At 35.5% G+C, this 16,497-nt stretch overlaps 1 non-coding gene across 1 annotated transcript; it reads left to right on the top strand.

Annotated features, from left to right (window-relative positions):
• The first annotated feature begins 450 nt into the window (after window positions 1-450).
• LOC125922155 (U6 spliceosomal RNA) lies at window positions 451-557 on the top strand. The gene has a single exon (XR_007457593.1). It is a non-coding gene; the product is annotated as a U6 spliceosomal RNA (small nuclear RNA).
• The last annotated feature ends 15,940 nt before the right edge of the window (window positions 558-16,497 follow it).

Genomic DNA, 16,497 nt, shown 5'->3' with positions numbered 1-16,497 from the left:
TATTCTATTATAGAAGGTCAAACGAGGCTATGCCTATTTTCATTTTTACAAAAATATATTATGGAGAAAGACTTTAGCAAATGTAGGTGAGGATGAAAATGTAATTTGTTGCTTAAATAGCATGTGACTACAATGTAGGCAGTGGGGACTGAAGTTACTATACAATATGCAGGCAAGGGGCAAATGGTGTCTGGGTGGCTCAGTCAGTTAAGCATCCAACTCTTGAGTTTGGCTCAGGTCATGATCTCAGGGACATGAGATCAATCCCTGGATCAGTCTCTGTGCTGACAGCATGGAGCTTGCCTGGGATTCTCTCTCTCTCTCTCTCTCTCTCTCTCTCACTCTCACTCTCTCACTGCCCCTCTCCCGCTTGTGTGCACATACACCTGTGCACGCCTTCTCTCTCTCTCTCAAAAAAAAACCAAACTTTTTTTTAAAAAGGAAAAAACAGTGCTCGCTTCGGCAGCACATATACTAAAATTGGAATGATACAGAGAAGATTAGCATGGTCCCTGCGCAAGGATGACACACAAATTCGTGAAGTGTTCCATATTTAAAAAAAAAAAAGAAAGGAAAAAATAGGCAGGCAAGAGAGTGATACATTTCAATCATACTAAACAAGATTAACCCATAAAATCCATCAATGTTTATAATACACATCGGAGAGAAAAGTGATATTATAGAAATTCACCCTGTCATACTCAGAAACGATCTGGATTTGGAAAGGAAATCAATGATTTGGTGACATACAAAGTGCTTTCATGATATTATCTCATTTTGGTCCTCACAAAAACTTCATGAGATACAAAAGACATAGCTTCCTTTTATTAAAGAGTAAACTGAGTCTAAGCGATGTAAATAATTTGTTCAAGGTCATAACATAATCCAGTGGCAGAGTAGGAGCTTTGACCTGTGTATCCTGAGTTTCAGATCTCTTTCTTTAAAAGCACAGGAAGATGGTAACTGAATTTATCAGAATGAAGCCTTTTCATTTCCACAATCCAAGAAGAAAAGAAGGAGTGAGTCTTGGCTCTGAGTGCCTTATCCTAAATAGGTGTATTGCCTTCAATGATCTATTTATTCAATCCATGTCAGAAGATATGAGTGGTGCCAATTTTTTTAAGTTTATTCATTTATTTTGAGAGAGAGAGAGAGAGAGTGAGAGAGCGCCACAGCGAGTGAAAGTGGGGCAGAGAGAGGAGACAGAATCCCAGGTCGACCCGCAGAGCCCCATGCAGGGCTCGAACTCACAAACCGCAAGATCACGACCTGAGCCAAAATCCAGAGTGGGAGACTTAAGTGACTGAGCCACCCAGGTGTCCCAGGCTATGCCAGTTATCAAAATATTTTTCTGCTCCAAACCCACCCTTGTGTCCTCTGGGAAGCTGGTCCTGAGACCAGTTTTTGCTTTGGTGGCTTTTCCCTAACAGATTCTGTGAATAGAGGGAGCTTGAGAAAGGCTGCAGGGTTGGAAGAGGAAGCCAGAATTTGCTCCTGGCTTTTCGTTGTCCTGAGGGATCTATGTCAGTTTGTGGTTCCTGTGAGTAGCACTTCAGCAAATCTTTGTCCCCATGATGGCTCCCCATGTTTCTATAGCAGCAGGGTCCCCTTCTCAGAGGTCTGAGTACCAGACCCAGGATGCCTCTCTCTCCTGAGCTCAGAGACACCAAAGACACCATGTGCAGAAGAGCGGAGCTTCTCCCTCTGCTGGCAGCTTCCAGCAGTTGCCATCTCTCCTACACCTTAGAGTTTTCTTTTTCTCTTTCAATAGTGAGCAATTTTATACCCACTTAAAATTACTGTATGAAATATTTTCTGTGAAATCACTGATATGGGTTCTGTCTCTGTCTGGACCCTAATACATCAGGTTTCCAAGACTTCCCTACTAATCAAATATCTAAAGAGGACTTCAGTTGCCTCTTTCTAACATCTCTAAAAATCATATACATCCCCCCAAATTTACGCAATAGTTCTTAGTCTTGTTTTATATACAATACCCCTTATCCTCCAAGAAAATATATTCCTTCTGGCTTCTATATATATTACTTTAGAATGCCCTCTTTATGCCTTCTTCCTTAAGCTACCATTATCTATCAATCTATCAATCTTTCCTTTTTTTTCTTCTCCCTTTCATCTATCTGTCTATTTATCCTGGTTTACAGTTTCTACTCATTCTAATAATTTCTGTTTTGTAAAGATAATATTTTATATTGCTATAGATATATAATATAAATCATATTTTATGTTATGTAAATCATAATCTACTTCTATAACAAAACAATGCAATATAGGGTATGGTATTCTACTTTCAAAAGAAGAACATTTTCATCCTAACGTTTTCTAAAAGAGTGACACATTGAAAACAACCTAAATATCTAACATTAGGAAAGTGTTGCAATTAAATACCTTTTCCATTAAATGGAATATTATGTATGTAATAAAAATGTTACTTACAAAGAATTCTAGTGATATGGAAAAATTATTATGACAATATTATGTGAGTAAATATACAATATATAACTATGACATGATCCTCAACTACATAAAAATTCATAGAATAAAAACTGGAAAAAAAGTTAAAATATCAACAGTGATCACCTCTGCATAGTTGAACTATGCATAATTTCCTTCTGACTTCTGTATACTTTTATAATAAAAAACATAAACAAAAAACTTATTAAGTTAAAAAAAGGAAATTGAGGATTAGTACCTTTGATTCTCTTATAATTTTCCTTATGACCATTATCATTTTCCTACTTTCTCTTATAAGCTCACAGGGTCTTCAGAAAAGGAAAATTTTTCTTACAATACTCAAAATATACACAAAGGTTCTCATGTGGTCCTTTGAATGCAGCAGTGGTGGCAAACGAATGTTGTCAGATGGAGTCATTTCTCTACCCTTAATTTGCTGACTTTTCATATAATTTCAAAGATGAGGTCCTCATCGATGTAGAGTGATAAGAACACAAAAGGGAGACAGAAGACGTGGACTTAAGTTTTGGGTCTGACACTTTCTAATGATGTAACTTTAGGCAGATCTTTTCAGTCTTGCAAGACTTATTTCCTTAAGATACCTTAATGAAGACCTCACAGGATTATTTTGAAGAGTGAGAGAGATTACATTTGCTGTTAAAATGGTATATAAACCATAAAATTCATACTAGATCAAGTATTTTATTTTCAAATAATTTTCCTTCCAGGACTACTTCATCCCAAACTATTAAAAACATATCACTCCCCAAACATTTAAATTTTGATCCAAATGTTCTTTTGTTTTTTTTATAAACATCCATCATAACACTACACTTTGAGTACAAATAAATTACAAACAATTTTTTTTCTTTGCAAGGAGCAGTTGTCTTTGGGGGAATTCTCTCTGTCTCTCTCTCTCTCTCTCTCTCTCTCTGTCTCTCTCTCTGTGTGTCTCTCTCTGTCTGTCTCTCTCCTTTTCCTTGTTGTGGAATTTAGTGCAGCATCTAAACCTACAAGATGACATCCATAAACACAGACAAACGTTTACTTAAGATGAAGATCTGTGTCCTACACATAGACTTCCCAGTGAAGCAGGTTTAGGAAGGTCTATATTGCTATAATATATCTTAATTGATCACCATCAGCATGTCATTTTAATGGCCTCATTATTCTAACCTTCCCCTATTTGGAATTCTGAATTTTAAGAAGAACATATTTCACAAAGCAGTTTTCACAAACATAATCAATGTTAGGGGGATACTTGGCTGCTTTTGTTGCCAGTCCTGTTTTCATAAAGGCATTGCATTATTTGGAGAAAATGTTTTCAATATTAAGACATGATAATTGGACTTAATCAGTATTTATTTTTATATTACCTACTTGACATTCAAATTGTTACCATGATTTTGATGATGTGAAGATCTCATATGAGTAGATTATCTTCTGGGAATTCCATAGAGAACTATACCTCTTAAGGCTAAGATGGTAAGAAGGCAAAGAATGCATTTCCATTTTCCTATTTTAGGTGTAGGTCCACAAAATTAAAGCTGTGAAAGCTCTTAGGAATTATTCATCTGTATCAAACTTCCTATCAATACTGAAATGCTTTCAACCGTGTCTCAGACTGAGCCATGTCTTATACCTTCAACTGCATCTCAGACTGGGCCATGTTTCGAATACTTCTTGAATACTCCCTGGGGGATGGAGTATACATGCACATCAAGGAAGTCTATTCTTTATGATGAGTGGGTCCATTTCTTTCCTATTATTGAGGATCCTCTAATGCAAACCTGTGAAAGAGGATAGTTTAGATGAGTCAAGGCATTTACTGTCCACAAAGCCCCAAAGGATGACTCAGTACTCATCTCCACTACAAGACTAATACTCTGTTTGTTGCATAAGGCATCACTCTGGATGAAGTATATATTTCATGAGAGTAAAATGCATGTTTTATTAATTTCTATACCCAGAACTGAATAAATGTTAATTAACAAATGAATAATAAATTAATGGGAGGCATAATAACAATATGATTTATTGAGATATTTCATTATATTGAACTGAAATAAATTACCCTTTAATTTGGATGTAACTAGTTTTATTCTCTGAAACTACCCAGCATAAGCATTCCTCATTTTTACAAATGAGGAATGTAGCTTATAATACAGACTATTCTTCTACAAACTAAATATCCTCTCTCTTTTAATCTGTCCTCTGTACATGATAATTTACTAACCCTTCACTATATTGATTATGCTTTTCTGGACACATTTAATTTGCCAACATCTTGATTTTTCAAGGAATAAAATAGAAATGTGGGAGAGTATTAAAATGTTTCCCTCCATACAAAAGGAATGCTTTATTTGAAAACTTAAAAATATGTTTTAACTGGGAAATTAGCCTAAAACTGAAAAATAAAAAAAGTCTCAATTGCAGGGGAAAATAAAAAGTAAGATAGAAGACCTAGGTCTTTCCCTAGCATTGACATAGGTTACACTGATTGTTACAAAGGTGGAAATGTGGCTTAACAGATCCTTGCCTGCCACGTTTAAAAATGAGTGTGACTTGCAGGGAAATGGGAAATGGAAATATGAAAGGTGCTAAATAAACTTTATAATAACCTTCCCAACAGGAAAAACAGATCAATCAAAGCTGTTCAAATGAGGCATTTTAAATGCAAAAACGAGCAGTACAGGGAATACCATCCTTTATACATGAAAACAAGCCAAGATACATTAAGAAATAAAATTCAAACTTCACAACCACGTTTCTCTAGAGAATGAGTCAGTAGATATGACAGAGTAGTAGATGTGACAGAGATGTGACAGAAGATCTGAAGCATTTTATCTAATTCTCCACTGTTAAAAATAAAGTTAATCTGCATAAATCTATAATAAAATATTGATTGATAAATGCGTGTTAATATTTATACTACAAAGGATACCAGGCAATTATTACTACTCATTGAGATCTGTCTCTGAGATAAGGAAACCCAACTATCAACCTCCATAGTTAGTCCCAGTCAAAAATATAAAGCTTATGGACTAATATCTCTTCTTTCTGCATAATGCATCCTTTTAATCTTCTCCATTTATCAATAGTTAAATGGTTAAAGAATGTTAAAGAAACAAAGTACTGGTAGGTTAACCTCTGTTGATCCTACCTCTTCCACTCACTCGAAAAACAATTTAGGGCAAACTTTTATATATCTCAGTGACCTTACCTGTATCTCTTTACTGCAGTTATAAAGAAAAAACAATGTGGGAAAGAGTAAATTTACATATATAAATCACTGAAGACCTCAATAAGTAAATGTTAATATTTTATTATTTTTCTATTTTTTTCTGTACCTTATTAGAAGGAAAGCAGTTGATAATTTTCTGGTAATTAATTGGCCCCCCAGCCTCCTCTGCTTCTCCCTACAATCAATCCAAGTTTGTTCTTCAGACCACTAATAGAATAATTTTCTTTCAATACATTTTTATTTAAATTATTTTCCTACTCTTAAAACCTATACTGATAACCAACTACCTTCCAATTAGAATTAATTGACAATAAATGTGCTACCTGAAACATTTTTGATCATTCCACATAAGAAAGTCTTATTTCATGCTATCAGTGAGAGTATTTAGTAAAGAGAGACTATATCTCTGTAGGAGATACATGTATCCTATGAGACTAGGGACTACATCTCTCTTTTTCACAGTTCAAAGACTAGCATAAGATCTGGAAAAAATAGGCATTCACATGTTTCTTGAATGAATGAATGAATGAATGAATGTTCTCGTAAGGACATACATGTCAAATTTTCTATTTCTGCCTCTTCCAGTTTTGGTAGTTCATATGTTTCTAGGAATTTATCCAATTCTTCCACATTAACCAATCTGTTGTCATGTAATTGGTCATAATATTCTCTTATTGTTGTTTTATTTCTGCTGTGTTGGTTGTGATCTCTAGTCTTTCACGTGTGATTATATTTGAGTCCTTTCTTTTTTCCTTTTGATGAATCTGGCTAGGGGTTTATCAATTTTGTTAATTCTTTCAAAGAACCAGCTCCCAGTTTTGTTGATCTGTTCTATTTTTTTTTATTCTGATATCATTGATTTCTGATCTAATCTTTATTATTTCCCTTCTTCTGATTGTTTTGGACTTTAATTGCTGTTCTTTTTCCAGCTCCTTTAAGTGTAAGGTTAGATTGTGTATTTGAGACATTTCTTTATTCTTTAGGAAGACGTGGATTGCTGTATACTGCCCTTTTATGACTGCCTTTACTGCATCCAAAGGTTTTGGACTGCTGTGTTTTCATTTTCATTAACTTCCATGTACTTTTTTACTTCCTCTTTAATTTCTTGATTAACCCATTGATTCTTCAGTTCTTTAACCCCCAAGTATTTGTGGTCTTTCCAAATTTTTTCTTGTGGTTGATTTCAATTTTCATAGCATTGTGGTCTGAAAATATGCATGGCCTGAGACCCATAACCAGTAACTAAATGGAATCAGTAATCAAAAATCTCCCAACAAACCAGAGTCCAGGGCTGGATGGCTTCCCAGGAGAATTCTACCAAACATCTAAAGAAGAGTTAATATCTTTTCTTTTGAAGTTGTTCCAAAAAAATAGGAATGAAGGGAAAACTTCCAAATTCATTATATGAGACCAGCATTACCTTGTTCGCAAAACCAGACAAAGATCCTACTAAAAAGGAGAATTACAGACCAATTTCTTTTTTTTTTAATTTTTTTAACATTTATTTTTGAGAGACAGAGCATGAGCGGGGGAGGGGCAGAGAGAGAGAGAAGGAGACACAGAATCTGAAGCAGGCTGCAGGCTCTGAGCAAGCTGTTGGCACAGAGCCTGATGTGGGCTCGAACCCAAAAACTGTAAGATCATGACCTGAGCTGAAGTCGGATGCTCAACCAACTGAACTACCCAGGCGCCCCCTGACTGATTTCTTTGAATATTTCTTCTTCAAATATTCTCAACAAGATACTAGCAAATAAAATTCAACAATAAATTAAAAGAATTATTCACTACAATCAAGTTGGATTTATTCATGGGCTGCAAGGCTGGTTTAATATCGACAAATCAATCAATGTAACACATCACATTAATAAAAGAAAGGATAAGGACCACATGATCCCCTAAAAAGATGAAGAAAAAGCATTTTACAAAATATAGCATGAATTTCTTGATAAAAACCCTCAAGAAATATAATCCTCAATGGAGGAAAGCTGAGATCTTTCCCACTAAGGTCAGAAACATTACAGGGATGTTCATTCTCATCATTGTTGTTCAACATAGTACTGGAAGTCTTAGCCTCAGCAATCAGACAACAAAAAGAAATAAAAGACATACAAATTGGCAAGAAAGAAGTCAAACTTCCACTGTTTTCAAAATAAATGATACTCTTGTGGAAAACCGAAACGACTCCATCAAAAAACTGCTAGAACTGATACATGAATTCAGCAACATCACAGATATGAAATCAACATACAAATCGGTAGCGTTTCTATACACTAAAAATGAGTCAACAGAGAGGGAAATCTTGAGAGGAAGAGAGAGAGGGAGAGCGAGAAGGAGAGCGATTTACTGCATCAAAAAACATAAGATACCTAGAAATAAACCTAACCAAAGAGGTTAAATATATGTACACTGAAAACTATAGAAAGTTTGTGAAAGAAACTGAAAAAGACACAAGGAAATGGAGAAACATTCCATGCTCATGGATTGGAAGAAAAAATGTTGTTAAAATGTCAATACCACCCAAAACAATCTACACATTCAATGCAATCTCTGTCAAAATAACAGCAGTATTCTTCACAGAGCTAGAATAAACAAGAATAAAATTTTTATGTGGAACCAGAAAAGACCCTGAATAGCCAAAGTAATGTTGAAAAAAAAAAAAAACAAACAAACATGAAGGCATCATAATTCTGGATTTCAAGCTGTATTACAAAGCTGCAATCACAAGACAGTATGGTACTGGCATAAAAACAGACACATAGATCAACAGAATAGAATAGAGGACCCATAAATGAACCCACAAATATATGCCCAACTAACCTTCAATAAAGCAGGAAAGAATATCCAATGGTAAAAAGACAGTCTCTTCAGCAAATCATACTGGGAAAACTGGACAACGACATGCAGAAGAATGAACCTGGACCACTTTCTTAAACCATACACAAAAATAAATTCAAAATGGATGAAGGACATAAATTTAAGACATAAAACCATCAAAATCTTAGAGGGGGAAACAGGCAGCAACCTCTTTAACCTCGACCACAGAAACTTCTTGCTAGACATGTCTCTGGAGGCAAGGGAAACAAAAGTAAAAATGAACTATTGGGACCTCATCAAGATAAAAACTTCTGCATAGTGAAGGAAGCAATCAACAAAACTAAAAGGCAACTGAAGGCATGGGAGAAGTTATTTGCAAACGACATATCAGATAAAGGGTTAGTACCCAAAATCTATAAAAAAAACTTATCAAACTCAACACCCAAAAAAGAAAGAATACAGTGAAGAAATGGGCAGAAGACATGAACAGACACTTTTCCAAAGAAGACATCCAGATGGCTGACAGACACGTGAAGAGATGCTCAATATCACTCATCATCAGTGAAATATAAATCAAAACCACAATTAGGTATCACCTTACACCTGTCACAACGGCTAAAATGAACAACACAGGAAACAACAGATGTTGGCAAGGATGTGGGGAAAGGGAAACACTCTTGCACTGTTGGTGGGAATGCAAACTGGTACAGTCACTCTGGAAAACAGTGTGGACATTTCTCAAAAAAGTGAAAATAAAACTCTCCTATGACCCTGCAATTACACTAGTAGGTATTTATCCAAAGGATGCAAAAATGATTCAAAGGAGCACATGCATACCAAAGTTTATAGCAGCACTATCAACAATAGCCAAATATAGAAAGAACCCAAATGGCTATTGACTGATGAATGAATAAAGATATGTACACACACACACACACACACACACACACACTGGAATATTACTGCACCATCAAAAAGAATGAAATCTTGCCATTTGCAACAATGTGGATGGAACTAGAATGTATTATGCTAAGCATGAAATAAGTCAGTCAGAAAAAGACAAATATCATATGATTTCATTCATATGTGGAATTTAACAAACACAACAGATGAACATAGAACGAATGAAAGAAAAATAAGATAAAAACAGAGAGGGAGGCAAGCCATAAGAGGCTCAAATACAGAGAACAAACAGGGTTGCTGGAGGAGAGTTGCAATGGGGGCTGGGCTAAATGGGTGATGGGCATTAAGGAAGGCACTTGTTGGAATGAGCACTGGGTGTTATATGGCAGTGATGAATCACTAAATTCTATTCCTGACCATTATTACACTATAAGTTAACTAATTTGGATTTAAATTTTATAAGATTAAATTAACCATTTTAAAAAAAGGAGGTAAATGTCAAACTTTCTTCACAGAAAGAAATTAATTAAGAATTGCAGTTACAGGTTTAAGTAGTGGACATGTGTTATTTTTTATTTCCAGCATATTTCCTTCCTCCTTTTGATAAAAGCACCTTGATTTTCATTTAGGGAACTGCCTCTACCATATTGCAAGTGATCTTGGAGGCAAAATCAACAAATGTACTCCCTCCATGATGGGGAAGGTGTGGATTGACAAAGCTGGGTCAATCAGCTATTCCTAAGGACTACTCTGTTTTATTTTTCCTTTTGAGTATTGAGTGTTCATATTTTCTTTCATTCTTCAAAGGCTGTACACCATGTTACTAATAAATTGCTTTTAGTCTGAGTTAACTAGTAGGTTTCTGTATCTTTTTTTAAATTTTTTTAATGTTTATTAATTTTTGACAGAGAGAGAGACAGAGCATGAGCGGGGGAGGGGCAGAGAGAGAGGGAGACGCAGAATCCGAAGAGGGCTCCAGGCTCTGAGCTGTCAGCACAGAACCCGACGAGGGGCTCCAACTCACAAAACTCAAGATCATGACCTGAGCCGAAGTCGGACGCTCAACCGACTGAGCCACCCAGGCGCCCCATGGCTTCTGTTTCTTACAATCAATCCAGCCAATATACTACCAATTATGACTAATATAGAACAGATTTGGTTAGGAAAGTAGGCATATAGGTACAACACAAATTACCTGTTAGAATATCAATACCAGTGGGGTGAAATAGCATTGTTTATATCAGCAATATTGATAGGAAATGACAAGGTCATGATTACTGTTAAATATTCCTCTAACTCAACCCAATTTAACATTTTCCTTCAAGTCTGGAAATACATGAAAGATGAAAACACTGAACACTGAACCATACTGCTCTCTGACATGCATAACAGATGCCTGTCGCTGAACCTATTACAACCACTCTTATTCCTAGCCAAGCGGTTCTGAGTTCGTGGTGGTTGATTCACAAACCATGAATCTGTCTGGAAATTAATGAATGAGCTTCTGGCAATGAAGCTTCCTCCCTCTGCAATCACCTTGATGCCATCTTCCATACAAATCCCCAAAACACTACTCTGCAGACTGAAGTGTGTTCTGTAGAGGTCAAAATAATTTATAACCAAATAGTGTCATAGAAAAGGTTATTTAGGGGGAAAAAAAGTAATCTTATCAGGCAAATTACACCATAAAACTGTCTCAAACTATTGGTGCAAATTTTTCACTTCAAAAGTAGAGATGAATTGTTTGATAAAAAAGTGTATATGCATCTCAAAGATATTCAAAATTAAATTACATATTTCCCCCAATTTTAATTTTTCCCATTTTTTAAAGAATCCTTTGAATTCAAGCTCTACTAATATGACATTTGGAAATTCTTCTATTGCTCACAGATTTTCCATCTAAGATGAGGCAGCTGGGGAAAAAGCAAGGAATCTTTCCATAACAATTTCTGATCTTTCTTTCCAAGGACCCATGCCCCTTTCTGTCAGATTAGCCCATTTGTGTCCTTTTTGCCTTGATTAGTATGTATTAAGTATGTATAAGAAGACTTTACAACTTTTCTTATTATCAGTGCTAGAACCCTATGTATAGCACAGAAAACCTCATGAATACCACTATTATGCTGCCAAAGTTCTGCAATTGGCACAACACTTAATTTTTTTTTTCTATTGAAATTCAACTGATGATCTCCTGGTCATTTAGTGACAGGATACAGGACAAAACAGGCATTTCAACCTTCCAAATGAAACACAAGTAAAAACAAAATGGAAATATAATAGATGAATATTGTCCCAATCTCTAAAAATATAGACAATTTTTTAAAATTTAAATTGCTGTACGTATGAAGATGCACTATATTTTCAAACATTCACTTACATCTTTAAGAAAACCAAGATCCTTCCAAAATCCAGAATGCGAAAACTCATCTATTTATGAATTGGCTAAACATGAGATCCAGTGTGTTTGATAAAGGTTAGAGAATGGAGGGTGTTGTAAGCCTTCAAGCATCCCTATGATGTGTAAATTTTAGTGCTATACAACACTAGGGATATGGTTTGTAACCATGCAGCAGTGGGAAATAGTATGTATCAAAATAATATCCAATTAGAATGTATACAATTTTCATTTGTCTGATATCAAAGGAAGTACAAATGGTCTTTGGATCCTAGGGCCCCATAGCTTCTTCAGATGGAAGAATTAAATGAACTAGAGAAGAACCTGATCAATAATACATTCCTATCAATAAGTTACATATATTTTCTTAGATTCCTGTGGAAAGTTTGTGAACCATTTTTAAGAAGAACGGGAAGAGACTGCTATCACCAAGTACATTTTTATTATGGTTAATTACCAAACAACACTTCCCTGGGAAACAACAGCCTCTCATAATAACTCAAGTGTGTTTTATAAATGGTTACTCTTCTGACCCACAGGTTCATGATACACATCACTAGTAAGATATGAAGGAGTTTGGGGCTCCAGTGTACATGTGGATTAAAACGTCTGCTTCACAGACATGCTGACCTCTTAAAGGTGTGGATGGCAGGGCTCTTTACCTCTCCCTCATGCCTTTGAAGGTGGTGGTGGACCTGAAGTAGGAATCAGTGCCCTTTCTGTGTTGAACCTCCACATGGGCATCCATGGACAAACCTGAGTGATTCTGGAATCAATTGTAATCCCTTGAATACTTGCTGCCACTGCTAAATATATTACTCTTTTGGATTTAGTGTCCTTGAGGGCTAGTAATTAAGTATGCATAATGTTTATATATATATATATATATATATATATATAGTAACCTTTCTTCTCAGTATTTCTTCCTTTTGTCTACTATTTTTCTTCTTTGGGAGAGCTAAGCCATTTGGTCCAAAGGGTGACCAGAAATAACACAGCTATATGTTTGAGCAAGCACAAAGATTGTCTAAAGGATTTCCCCGTGAAGACTCTACTCTCTCATCCTCCTAAAGTTAGATCAGATGAGACCCTGAGCAAATCCCTGAATCCAACTGGAGATTTAATTAAGTGCCTTTCAGGCAATTTCCCATTCAAAGATTCTATGCCTTTATGAACTTATTCTTAATCATCTCTTATAAGGGCAATTACCTTCACCTTTTTCTATATTTGCCAGCTAGCAACACTATGTATGACCTTGACCACAATAAGCCTGACTGAGTAATAAAGAGTTCAGTATTGCCAGAACTGGAAATATAACTGACAGTGCATAGCCTATTGAAGCTGAAGGAGCAGTGTCATTTCTCTCTGTGAGGGCAGGCACATTAAAACATAAAGGCTAATCCATGGGCTCACAGAGCCCCACTAATCCTTGCAAACCATAAGCTGCTTTGCAAATTTTATCATAAACTTGCAAAGCTTGTTTGCAACTGTCTAAAAATCACAGAATCACTGAAATGTTTGGTTGGAGGACCCGGTAAGGTCATTCACTAACAGTGTTCATTAACCTATCTCTAGTCAGCTTTCCTTAAAGCCTTTCTAACAGAAGATTCTCTTAGTCTTGAATTTGTCAGGGGAAAGACAATCCATAACCTCTTTTGTAGTTCCTTCCTGTTCTAAAACAGCACAAAGCATAGAAATTATTTTTCTTATTGTTCGATTGCACCTCTGTTAGAAAAAAATGAACTTTTAAAAAATTAAATAAGGCAATCTGTAAAACTATCATAGCTTTTTTTTTTTACATTTTTTTTTTTACATTTATTTATTTTTGAGAAACAGAGTGAGACAAAGTGTGAGCGGGGGAGGGGCAGAGAGAGGACACACAGAATCTGAAGCAGGCTCCAGGCTCTGAGCAAGCGGTCAGCACAGAGCCTGATGCGGGGCTCGAACCCGCAGACTGTGAGATCATGACCTGAGCCGAAGTCCGACGCTCAACCGACTGAGCAACCCAGGTGCCCCTATCATAGCTTTTTAAGACACATTTTACCTGTTGTAAGACTTCCCGGACCCCACTTCAATTCTCTGCCTAAATCATCTCCAAACACAGTACTTTCTATATACATCTGGAATAGAACATATAAAAAACACATGATTAGTTTATTATATTTTTCCTGTTAGGTCTGCTCTCCTTTAAATTGGGAATAAGATCTTTTTTTTTTTTTGTATTATTAATGTCTGGCAAATCATTTGTCCTCAATGACATTGACTAAATTCAGTGTGAGTTGTGTAACTTTTAGTTACGGAGATAAAAAGTATTTAGCTTGGGGTGATGGCTCAATCGGTTGAGCGTCCAATTCTTGATTGCAGCTCAGGTCATGATCCCAGGGTCATGGGATTGAGCCCATGTCAGGCTCCATGGTAAGCGTGGAGCCTGCTTAAGTTTCTCTCTCTCTCTCTTCTCTTCTTCTGCCCCTATCTTTCACTCATGCTTTTTCTCTCTTTCTAAAATTAAAAAAAAGTATTTAACTTGATATGTTATAAATATTCTTACAAAAGTTTTCAGTATCATCCAAGTTTCTCTAAAGTATTTAGAATCATTTCTTGTGTCATGATATGAAACTTTTAAGAAGGAAACAACAGAGCACTAGTTAAGAAATTTTTTTTAGTTTTCTCCTCCTCTTTAATGGATAGGCAGAAAAACAGATGGGTAGGTAGACAGAAAAGAGCAATTAACATTAAGTGATTAAAAGTATTCCATAGTTAAATTACAATAATTAACTTTGACATGACATGTAATATCTAGAGAAAAGTTTTTTTTTTTTTACTATACATGTTGTATTAATTATTAATATAAAAGATTCTAGAAGGAGAAATTAATTACTTTCCTAAGTCCTGGGTATATTTTTATCTTGTTCAATATTCAAAATGTTTAAGAATTGGAAGCTGTGCTATTGAATGTTTCATGCAGGCATCAATTTAAAAATGCTATTCACATCGTGATGTTCTTATTAACCGACTAGGACTTGAGAGCCCAGTATTCTCTGCGATATATGGATAAGAATGACTTTTTTAAATATCTGGAGGTTAAAATTATCACAGAACTTCACTTTCTACATCGAATAAATAAATATTTGATAATATTATTTTATACATTTTTAGACATTTGTGGGTTTTTTTAAACCAAAGTGAGTTGATCTACTCATAAGATTTACCTAAGTTAACAAATAATCTAGGCAAAAAGATTGAATTTATAGATAAGAAAAGCTTAAAGATGTTATGTAACTTATTCATAGATTCATAGATCACAGTGGTAGTTCATAGACCTTTGCTTTGAAAATAATTCTCCTGCCCCTGTGCTTCTTGCATATATTGCCAGATATCATAGCTACCACCATGGCTAGAGTGTAAAGTTAGGCTTTGACTTCAGCAATATAGAAAGGAGTCTGGACTCCTGGTTTCAGATCTGAAATTTAAAGAGTTTAGAATTTGTTTCTCCTAATATGACAACAAGAAAAAGCTGAACAAACTAAAACTCAATTATAATTGACCTTCAAAGAATGGGAGTGGGGTGGGTGTTAGGTGTACCAACTCAAAAATCTGCATGTTGTGTGATTCCCCAGAACTTAAGTACTAAGAGCCTACTGTTGACTGGAAGTCTTACCAATAACATAAACAGTCAATTAACACATATTTTTATGTTATATGTATTATATACTGTATTCTCATAATAAAGCAAGCTAGAGAAAAGAGAATGTTATTAAGAAAATCGTAAGGAAGAGAAAGTACATTTGCAGTACTGTGCTGTATGTACTGAAAAAAAAATCTGCATCTATATAGACCCACACAGTTCAAGGCTATGTTGTTCAAAAATCTACTGTATTTTCTTTGTTGTATCAGGGAATTGAGGTCAAGGGCAACACCTCAAAATCTGGAGAGAAGGACATATGTAGAAAGACACAACCAAGATCTGCCTACCTGGAGCCAAAGTCATTGAAACCATGGACTGGTAGGAATACTTAAATGACATATTTTTTTTAAATTTCAATTCAAGTTTGTTAACATATAGTTCAGTATTGGTTTCAGGAGTAGAATCCAGTGATTCATCACTTCCATATAACACCCAGTGTTCATCCCAATAAGTGTCTTCCTTAATGCCCATCACCCATTTAGCCCATCCCCCCACGCAACTGCTGGTGTTATTTTGATAGGGATTGCATTGAATGTGTAGATTATTTTGGGTAGTATCGACATTTTAACAACATCTCTTCTTCCAATCCGTGAGCATGGAATGTTTCTCCATTTCTTGTATTTTCTTCAATTTCTTTCATAAACTTTCTATAGTTTTCAGTGCATAGATTTTTCACCTCTTTGGTTAGGTTTATTCCTAGGTTTTTTTAAATGTTTTTTGGTGCAATTGTAAATGGGATCAATTCCTTGATTTCCCTTTCTGTTGCTTCATTATTGGTGTATAGAAATGCAACCAATTTCTGTGCATTGATTTTATATCCTGCAACTTTGCTGAATTCATGGATCAGTTCTAGCAGGTTTTTGGTGGAATCTTTCGGGTTTTCTATATAAGGTATCATTCTGTCTGCAAAGAGTGAAAGTTTGACTTCCTACTTGATGATTTGGATGCCATTTATTCCTTTGTGTGTCAGATTGCTAAGACTAG

The sequence above is a fragment of the Panthera uncia genome, chromosome C2 (assembly GCF_023721935.1).
Source record: "Panthera uncia isolate 11264 chromosome C2, Puncia_PCG_1.0, whole genome shotgun sequence".
NCBI classification, from domain to species: Eukaryota; Metazoa; Chordata; class Mammalia; order Carnivora; family Felidae; genus Panthera; species Panthera uncia.
This window is presented reverse-complemented; position numbering and strand designations above follow the sequence as displayed.